Raw genomic sequence first — 9051 nt, forward strand, 5'->3', positions numbered from 1 at the left:
AGTAAGCAGAGAATAATCAAGAAATGATGACTGAAAATAAAACTTTTTACAAATATCCAAAATGGAAAATGGACATCATTAAAAATTTAAAAGGGTAGCAATAATATTTGAAAAAATATGTCAGTAAACTTGAGAACTAGGATTAATGGAAACTCACTGGTTTCCAAAATGCACACTAGAGAAAAAAAATTTTTAAATACTTATGTATCTGTTCAAAAATTGAATCTCTACCTAAATTTGTCCTACTGTAGAAACTCTGGAGTTAAATTTACCAACACTTACTAATCGTACAAACTCTTCCAATATATTGAAAAGGGGAAAAAAACTTCTCAGGTCATTTTATGAGAAACTAAATCATTATTATTCAGAGTTGACATAACTGGGGATATGTGAAATTGAAAAGAATCTACCAAAATAAACAATGAGAATTAAAATATGAATTTTTAAATTTTCTAGATATGAGTTTGAATACAAAATTAAATGTATTTCTTAAGAGGAAAAAGTTTTTAAGATATTACCTATACACATTAAATACATAGGAATCTATGTAAAAAAGTGCAAGATCTTTACAATAAAAGTCACGACTGAGAGAAATCAGTTGTGCCCTAAATCAGTCAATTGATATAACTTCATCATCATGGATTTTCAGATGGATTGGAATATTTAATATTGTTAGCATTTTATTTTTTCCCAAGCAGATCTATAAACTAAAGAAGTCCTAAATAAAATTCCATCAGATCTGTGTCCAAATTGATGTGATCTGAAAATTTATATGGAGAATACTTATGTAAATTTTGTTTATGAGCAACAAAACCTGATGATTTATTATCTACCAAATAATGAGACTTGTTATATGAAATTGATGAGATTTATACAGACAATAAAATGAGAGTTAAGATACATATGTGTACATATATAGAAAGCCGATTCATGAAAGACACCAATTCAATTTGGTAGGAAAATAACTGCCTTTTCAATAGATATTTCAAGGTCAATAATATATCTACATGCAATAGAGAGGAAGTTGATTACTATCTTGCATCATAAAAAATACACAAAATACATTGTAAACCTAAATGTGAAAGCTTAAATTATGAAACTTCTAAATGATAGAATATCTTCCGGATCTACAGGAGGGCAAAAATAACTTCATAAATCACAAGTTCCCTATAACAGAACAAATTGATAAATTATACTTAAGTATATTAAGAAGATAGTCTCAAAAATCAACATTAAAATTGAATTATATTTTAATATAAATAAATTACAAATGTCTATAATAAAATAATGTTATTATAACAAAAAATAACTCACATCCATGATGCACAAAGAAGTTTAATAAACCTGTAAGACAAATACTGCAGTAGTAAAAATGATCAAAAATTTTAATCAACTTGAAATATAGATTAATAAACCATTATATATCTCTATATATAGATATATATAAATGATAAAACCATACTGTGATAATTCTGCATCCCTTTGACACCTGGGCAGGGCACCTGGGTGGCTCAGTCCATTAAATGACCAACTCTTGGTTTTTGCTGCAGTCATAATCTCACTGTTGGTGAGATCAAGCCCTGGGTCAGGGTCTGCACTGCCAGTGCAGAACCTGCTTGGGATTCTGTCTCTCCTCTTTCTCTCTGCCCCTCCCCCAGCTTTCATACACTCTTTCTCTCTCAAAATTAAATACACATTTAAAAATAAATAAACATTTAAAAATAAATATAATTTAAAGGTAAAAATAAATAAAGTTAAAAGTAGTGACAATACAAATGTTTGAAAGGCTTCGGAGCAACTAGTAATCTCACAGTTTGTCTTGGGAATATAGATTCATACAACTTTGGAAAATTTTGGCAATGTCTAATAAAGTTAAATATTTGCATATTTTATGGCCCAGCACCTTCACTCCTGTATATAACCAAGAATGATTGTGTATTTCCATGAAAAGATATGTACAATAATGCTTAGAGAAGCTTTATTCACAATAGAGTTATAACTTAACCTAAGTTGTCCATGAATAGTAAAATTTTAAAAAATCAGTGGTAGGATATTCTACAAAATACTACAAAATACTACAGAAATACTACACAGTCTTGAAAAAGAACAAACGTTCCTAGAAGCCACAACATGGGTGAATGTCATAAACATAATCCTGAATTAAAACATCAAGCACAAAAGTATATATATTATATAGTTTCATTCAAATAATGCAGGCAAAATTAATCTATGGTAATAAGAGTAGTGACTAGGTTGAGGGGAGTGTTAAGGAGGTTTCTGAGCTGAAATTTGCTCTATATCTTGATCTGATAATAATAGGAGTATGTGTAAGTAAAAATTCTCCAAAATAGAATTTTAAGATTATTTTATATTTAACACAAAGAAGAGCAGACTTCATTAAGTAAATATGAGTAAACCAGCTGTATTTTTCCAAATTAACACATATGTTGATATCCTGAAGTAGAATGTTAATATTTCAATAAAATATTAAATATGTGCCTTTGCCTTAATATTGGCAGACAATTGTTAGAATGTAGGTTACACTTGTTTTACTATGGCATATTGTGAGTACAATCTTCACTGTCAACAACCAAGGAAGTACTGTGTGTGTTTTCTTAGCTTTAGAAATAGCTTTAGGGGCGCCTGGGTGGCTTAGTCGATTGGGCATTGGACTCTGGATTTTGGCTTAGTCATGATCTCCTGGTTGTAGGACTGAGCCCTGTTTTGGGCTCCGTACTGAGCATGAAGCCTGTTTAGGATTCTCTTTATCTCTCCCTTTGCATCTCTCCCTGCTCATGCTTTCTCTCTCTCAAAATAAATAAATGAACATTAAAAAAAAAGTTTTCAAGCATCACAATGAATTGTGTATTAGTTACTAGTGATTGCCATTCATAAGGTATTACCAAAAAAATGGTGTAAATTCAGCAAACATTTGGTCATTTAGCAAAGGAAAGGGAATACAGGGAGACCCACAATTTGGGCATAAAATGTTTGGAAATTTTGACATTTCTAGAACTAAAATTGTAAGAGATAAGCTTGAAGAAGTTTTTGAGTGGTAGAAACTCACTAAAAATTTAATGCCCTATAGCAATAATTAGATTAGTTTGTTTTCTTTATTTAAGACTTAAATTTGCAGAAAATCCTATTACCAGGGAGAATATAAGCCTTGTCTAAAATGTTCTGTGATTCCTCAATTCATCTTAAAACAATTGCTGAATAGCCTGTAGAGGCTGCCCAGCAAGCAATGAGGGAATACCTACCACCATTCGTTTCAGATATAACCAGAGAAGTTAATACATGAGTAGCAGCCTCCAAAAGACTAGAATCAAGAACATCAGGGAAAACAGAAACAGCAGTTCCTTTCAGAGAGTAGAATCAGTGTGTAAAGTGACCATTGCACAATGATGGCAAGATTTAAGAATTGTCAGTACCCTTAGCAGGGCACTCCTCTCATCTCCTAGTTTTACTCGTATATTCTGGTTATTTTTCTGTGACTGTCTCTCCCCGCTCTATTACTATAATTTGATTGTTTAGGGGTGGTGCATAGAAAACTTTCTAGGTCTTACATTGATTTCTTAAAAAGATCCATATTGCCATCTCAAGGATATTGGTATCCATGAATTTGAATTAGATGAAGGAATTGGATGAAATTGTGTGGTGTCTTCATTAACAAACATCCTAAGTAAAAGAGTGGCAGTAAAACATACATTTGGTAACCAAAATGTTAGATTTTTTAAAGAGCACTCTGTGCTCATTAAATGTAGTATTTTCTCTTTCTTCTAGGAATACAGTTAGAATATGTTTCCTGTGCCCTTTTGGAGTGAGTTTGAGCCACAGTCCTAAGTTATAACCAATGGGACGTAGATGAAAATGATATACAAATACTTTTGTGATGGGGCTATAAGTACCTTTCTCACAACATTCTACATTTCCTTTCTTTATCCATTTGTATATCTTATAAAGAGGATACACGAAAATCTCCAGTGCCCTAGGTAATAGTATTTAGTCACTGAATGGTTGCATGGAGATACATGTCCTACAAATATACACACATAATCTCTGACCCTCATGGAATGTTTATTAGAGACACAACAAAGCTTTGCAGTAATAAGCCATTGTGTTTAGGCTTTTTTTGTTTTTTAATTATAGCAACTAGTGTTATTTTTCTTGACTAATAACATCCATGGGAACAACCAATATAAGTTGTACTTTGGAACATCAGAGAATTAATTTAATTAATTATCTTAAGGTTTACTTGCTTTTGAAAAAAATTGAAACCTTTTTTTTTATCATTTACAAAATCCTATTGTTATAAGGTGTAGGTATTTGAGATATTTAATTCCTCTCATTTTTTAAAAAAAATTTAAATGCTTATTTATTTTTGAGAGAGACAGAGAGAGACAGAGAGAAAGAGAGAGAGAGAGAGAGGGAGAGAGAAACAGTGCACAGCTGGGGAGGGGCAGAGAAAGAGGGAGACAGAATCTGAAGCAGGCTCCAGGCTCTGAGCTGTCAGCCCACGTGGGGCTCGAACTCGCAAACTTTGAAATCATGAGCTGAGCCAAAATCAGAAGCTCAACTGACTGAGCCACCCAGGAGCCCCTCCTCTCTATTTTATTCCAATGTCCTTGTCTTTTTTTTTTTTTGCCGGGCATTATACATTTTGTACAATTGTGGAATTTGAGGTAAAGGTTTGCAATACATTTCTTTTTATTTCCTGTCCTATATTTCTAAAAGAGATGATTTCCCATTCTCTCCTTACAACTAGAATGAAGTGGACAAGATTGATTTTTCCACCATAAGTAGAAATGGAAGCTTGTTAGCTAAGTTAACTTTATTATACACCTGGGAAGAAAGTTACATTTTCTGCATATTAGATATATTATAAATTTTAAACTTACATTATTTTTGACTACAGTTGCTTGCTTTTGAATAGGTCTTATCTGGTGCCTTTCTGTGAATTCTATTGTTTTTCCTCTTTTTGTGATAGCTTTATGTATAATTTAAGTAGATATACATAAATATTTTAATTATTCATCATTTATATGCTTTATATAGAAAGATAGGACTTTCTACTTTGAATCTTGTAATTTAACATATTCACATGTTTTGTGAGTTTTATGTCATTATATTTATTCTAACTATTTTATGTTTGAAACTTACCACGCATTCTAATTTTTCTTTTCTAAATTGTATTGGATTAATTGAATTTTCTTTGTTATGTAATATTTAAAGTTAAAACTTATATCTTCACTTTACTGACTTGAATGTTGGAAGAAAATAATAACACAAGTTTTTATATATTTTTTGGAATACAAAATTAATAACTGTTACACTGCAAATATTCACAATTCATAAAATAAATTAATTATAAACTAATTTAAATAAAGCTAAATATTTAAATATTTCAAAAATTAGGAACATAAATACCAAATAAAGAATAATCTAAATATAAATGCTGAACACATGCAGTTATTCTAACATACTTATTAGCAGATGAAATCCATCCAAAATTATAGAAAAAAATACAAAATGAAATAATAAAAAGTTTATAGAAAAATTAAAATGATATGATAGTATTATTTAGAAGGCAAGATTGCCAAACAATATTAAGAAAAGTTAGAAACAAGGCCAGATCTATGTATAGTTTGATTCCAATTACACTGATAAATGCTCTCTCACACACACAGACTGGAAAGAACCACACCAAAATAATAGTAGGAATTATACTGTGCTGTAGAATTATGGGTAATGCCTCTTTTGTCTTTTTAATTTTTTTGCTTCAACATTTTCCATGTATTCTAATTATTTTCAACTAAAGCCTAGAACTGTAGGAAGAGGAAAAGCAATGACAAGACAAATATGGCATGATGCATCCACTAATAATAGAAAGGGACTTCCGAGGACTTTATCCCATGCCCCAATCTGGGAAGCACAAAACACCATCTCTGCACACCCTGGAAGAGTTTCGGATGCCAGTGGACTCTCTCCCCAACTAGCCTCACCTCTCAGCTTTCTGAAGGTGACCTGTGGAAAGACACTATTCCATGATCTGTTGGAAGTCTTCCTCAAATAGCTGCTTAAACAACTTTTTTTAGGTTTGCTGCATTCCAGGACCTTCTTGGTATGCTCTGCATCTAGTTCAGCTCTGAAGCTTTAAAGTTCCTTCCTTTTATTTTTCTTATACTTATGTATCGTTGTAATTCACACTGCCCACATAAATCCTCCAGATTCGGCAGGCAGTTCTCTATCTTCTCAAAACTAGCCTCTAAATAAAAGTCTGATTTGCTGTCATGGATTTTAAGTCTGTTATGAGCGCTGGAAGCTGCTGAAGTTACTCCTGTAATTCGATTAGGGCTTATCTTCTTTTTCTCCCAGTGTGTTGAAAGCGTAGCCACCTCACTATCCACCAACCCTCCAGCACGTGCACATTGCTTGGCTCTTCTGTGACATGTAGCTCTTGTATCTTCATATCTGCTAAGTGGTTCTAGTCTAACAGAGTACTTTGGCAAATATGGAATACTTTGGGGTCAATTTTTCCAGTTGCTGAAAAGCTTTCTGAATTTTATTAGCTAGGGGAATTATATAAAGACTCTTATAACCTAACTCTAAATATTTTTATCTGATTTCTTTAATCCTTGAATAGTATCTCTTTTCAGTAGTACATTTTAAATTGTTTTTTTAAAGCAATGAGACATTTTAATTCATATGAGTTCTGCCTTTTGAGAAAATGAAACATTCCCAGTTCTTTGTCTTCTTTAGTTTCACCATGCTTACACTTCAGTGCAGTATTGCCTATATCACTTAGAACATTCTTATTTTCATACCCTTCCTATTCAAAGACCTTTGAATGAGTGAAAGTTATTCTAGCAATAAAGCTTTGCTTTGTAAATTATAATTGTCTTCCTTCTCTGGAGGAGTTTGTGATTTAGAATTCTTTCTAAACTATGGTATCTTTGTTCCATTCAAAATATTAATGTAGAATTTCAAAGTACGTCAAGGATAATGAGAACTTTTAAATTTTGAATTTCTGCACATCCTTCAAGGGAAAAAATTACAGATCAGTAAAGTTAGATAATAAAATCATCCATAGTTAATACCAACAGCATAACTAGGACAAAGAGAATGCCATACATTTTAATTTACCTAATGGTGAATAACTACCTAAGACCACAGATTGTGTTTAATGCCTGTACTTGAATGGAGCCAGTACCTGAATGGAGAGTCACAGGTAGTTGTGATGAACATAAGGGACTGCTGTTGAATCCTATTGGGAATGACTACAGATAACACCTAATAATATTCATTTTCTATAGTAGAAAAGTAGAACCAGGACAGGGGGCCTGGGTGGCTTAAGCCAAACCAAGCTAGTTGGTTAAGTGTCCGACTTCATTTCGGGTCATGATCTCATGGTTAGTGGGTTCAAGTCCCCCATCGGGCTCTGTCTGTACTGACAGCACAGAGCCTGGTGTCCACTTGGGATTCTCTGTCTCCCTCTCTCTCTGCGCCTCCCCTGATAATGCTCTGTCTCTCTCTCTCAAAAATAAATTAACATTAAATTAAAAAAAAAAAAAGAATGAAAGAAAAAGTAGAACCAGGGTAAGAAAGCGCAGAAAACATTAACAGAGAACGTTAATTGCACTTCAAAATGTGTGCTACCGAGGATGGTGGTGTCATGCAGGCATCAAGTCTGCAGACAATGGAAAATCTTTATAAAGGGACTCCTTGGAGGCCTGATGGTGAAGAGATATAAAGAAGTGCCTGAAAATTAAAGCCTCGTTGGAATTAGAAAATAGCAAAAAATATAAAATGTTGGACCAGAAGAGATTCCGTTAATTTCCATTTGTTAGAGACATCACTGTAGCAACGGGATAGCTTGGTATTGAGCTAAGAAGTGAAGGAAGTCACCAAACCTCACCTTTATAGGCTCTTTGTACTGTTAGTCCCAGAAAATTCAACACACTAATCAAAACAGCAAAATGTGAACCTGAACCCATTAAAGTTACCGTAAGAATAAAAGAAAACATGAGCATTCTATTTCTTAACCAAAAAGTTCTCTAAATTAAAAAACAAAAACTGTAACACCATTCTGATATGAATTAAATGTAATTCAACAAGCATTTTCAGAATCAAAATAGCACTAAAACTCAGAAATACAAAGAGTCTGGCTACAAATGGACACATGAAAGCATATAAAATAAGACCTGACTGAAGAAATTAAATAAAAGACAATAGTCTCTGAGATGAAGACTAAATTGCAAGGTCTCCAACAAAGAATAGATATAGTCAAAAGCATAAAGGGGATTTAGACAATAAAAGTGAAAAAAAAGGCAAGAACAATATTTAAAAAGGCAAAAGTGAAAAGAAATGTGTATGTGTGTATGTATAAAGATCTAAGATATATAGCAAATTAGATGAAGTTTTATAGAAATGTTCTAGTTAATAAATGAAAAAAGTGATGGGGTACAGATCTACTTAGGTATATAGTATATACTCCCTATAGATCATATACTATAGATATACATGTATTATATATCTGTATATCTACATATATAAAAGCTTCAGAGTTTACTTTTCTAGTTACCTAGAATACAATGGTGAAGAAAACAATGGCTTACTCTCACTGTGGTGGAACAGGGCAAATGAAATTTTGGGTTTTATAATCCAGTGAAAGTTCCAGTGCATGTTAGGTGTGAACTAAGATGAGACCCCTATCTTTCTGATCTTCAGCAATACCACATGAAGAGGAGGAACTCCTATTTGATGTAACAGAATTGTCTTGTTGATAAAATAATGGTATTTGATAAAGGCCATTTTCACAACAAAAAGCAAGATTTCCGCTTTAACAAGTTATTTGAGTTTTCCAATAGTTTACCAATGTTAAATCTCAGTAAAAAGAAATCCATACAAAAATCTGTATATAACTTTAATGAAATTCAAGAAGAGTTCACCTCAAATGCAAGCAGCAATAAACATTATAGTTTGTATATTCTATACATATGTGCAAATGCATATGTACACATATACTTACATGTTTTGTTTATAATACCCTCA

General features: G+C 32.4%; 1 pseudogene; it reads right to left on the reverse strand.

Moving 5' to 3' along the window:
• Window positions 1-5998: 5998 nt before the first annotated feature.
• Window positions 5999-8811, reverse strand: LOC102952889 (annotated as a pseudogene).
• Between the last annotated feature and the right edge of the window lie 240 nt (window positions 8812-9051).

This window comes from Panthera tigris, chromosome C2, assembly GCF_018350195.1.
Source record: "Panthera tigris isolate Pti1 chromosome C2, P.tigris_Pti1_mat1.1, whole genome shotgun sequence".
Taxonomy (NCBI): Eukaryota; Metazoa; Chordata; class Mammalia; order Carnivora; family Felidae; genus Panthera; species Panthera tigris.